Source organism: Mastomys coucha, unplaced genomic scaffold, assembly GCF_008632895.1.
Source record: "Mastomys coucha isolate ucsf_1 unplaced genomic scaffold, UCSF_Mcou_1 pScaffold15, whole genome shotgun sequence".
NCBI lineage: Eukaryota > Metazoa > Chordata > Mammalia > Rodentia > Muridae > Mastomys > Mastomys coucha.
In genome coordinates, this window is record NW_022196897.1 from 32,566,874 (window position 1) to 32,568,244 (window position 1,371).

General features: G+C 44.1%; 1 protein-coding gene across 3 annotated transcripts in view; it reads right to left on the reverse strand.

Moving 5' to 3' along the window:
• Zeb2 (zinc finger E-box binding homeobox 2) overlaps positions 1 to 1,371 on the reverse strand; it is a 134,424-nt gene that overhangs the window by 128,920 nt on the left and 4,133 nt on the right. For 2 of the 3 annotated variants that reach the window (XM_031370161.1, XM_031370160.1), the window contains exon 2: positions 889 to 1,159. The gene's annotated coding sequence lies outside the window, so the exon portion shown is untranslated. Of the gene's footprint in view, positions 1 to 888; positions 1,160 to 1,302; positions 1,363 to 1,371 lie in introns of those variants that run through there. The other variant, XM_031370159.1, reaches the window with a different exon arrangement.

Sequence of the window (1,371 nt, forward strand, 5' to 3'; positions counted from 1 at the left end):
AGAGAGAGAGAGAGAGAGAGAAATGAGTTCCATGAAAAATCTATGTGTATATTACTTGGTCATTTAAAATAAAATTTCAAAAGTTACCCTAATTTTAACCCTATTACCCTGACAGCAGTTTTCTTCCCAGCTGTAGTGACCCCCCCACCCCATACACTTTGGTAAACGACTCAAGTTCCAAGAGAACTTTCACTTCTTTATTTATAATCACAGAAGTGAGGTGTTACTTCACACACACACACACACACACACACACACACACACACACGCACGCACACACAAGAATGAAAAAAAGAAATGAAACTCGCTAGGCAGACAAAAACAGTCAAGTTTCTGCTTAGAAAACAGCCTTCTCCGGTGGGAAAGGTTACACTGCTATGCCTAAGAGAAGGACTTGCTCCCGAATTTGGTAGGTCTTTCTCGAATAAGTTTTATAATTATTAACAGGTATTTGCCAAGTTTTAATTGCTGGATATAATGAATTGAAAGTCGGTGTAAGAACAAAGCAAAAGAAGCTCTCCACTTGATGAGTTTTTTACCCCAGCCACACAGTTCTCAACAAAACTTTTCCTAGACTATGTAGCAAAAAACACCTTTGGTTACCTGAATGGACAGGTACAGGGCAAATTACTGGGGAAGCAGAGAAAAAGGGAGAGGAAAGGAAAGAGAGACTAAAGGAAGGCAAGAGAAAGCAAAGAAGCCACTCTTGGGAAAAGAAAGCCTGCCACCAAGGAGCTAAAACCACCTGAAATTCCTGTCCACAGACACCCAGCTCACTTCAGACTAACATTCCCACTCAAAATGAGAAAATTAGAGAGGGAGGGTGGGGGACAAGCACACCAAAAAAGGATAAAAAGAGAAGGAAAAGAAGGGGGGAGGGAAACCTACCTGCGAAGTCTTGTTTGTAGTTTTGGCCAGAAATGGTGAGAAGAAAAAGCATGAAGAAGCCGCGAAGTGTGGGGGAGAAAAAGGTGGAGGCGAAGAAACAGCTCCCGGAGCAAACTGAACAAAACCTCGCCAAGAAGTGTCGGGAGGCAGGACCGTTATTCCTGCCGAGCAGGTTAGAACTGATCTCTTTTCGGCCACTCCAGGAAACACAAACCTGGGGACGGACTGACGTGTTACGCCTCTTCTAATGACATTTTTTTCTTTTTCTTTTCTGTAGGGGAGAGAAGAGAGACCCTGAAACACGCGCCACCTATCTTTGTGGGGAGGGATAATTGAAGCGCCCTGAGCGTGAGCATCATGTGAAAACGTGATCGCCAAGTTTCTCTCTGGGAAAGGATCTGGGATAGATTATACCTTGAAGTCTCCGCAAACGCTTTAGTGGAAGAAATGAAATTCCACCTCCCTCCCTTCCTCTCTCCCTCC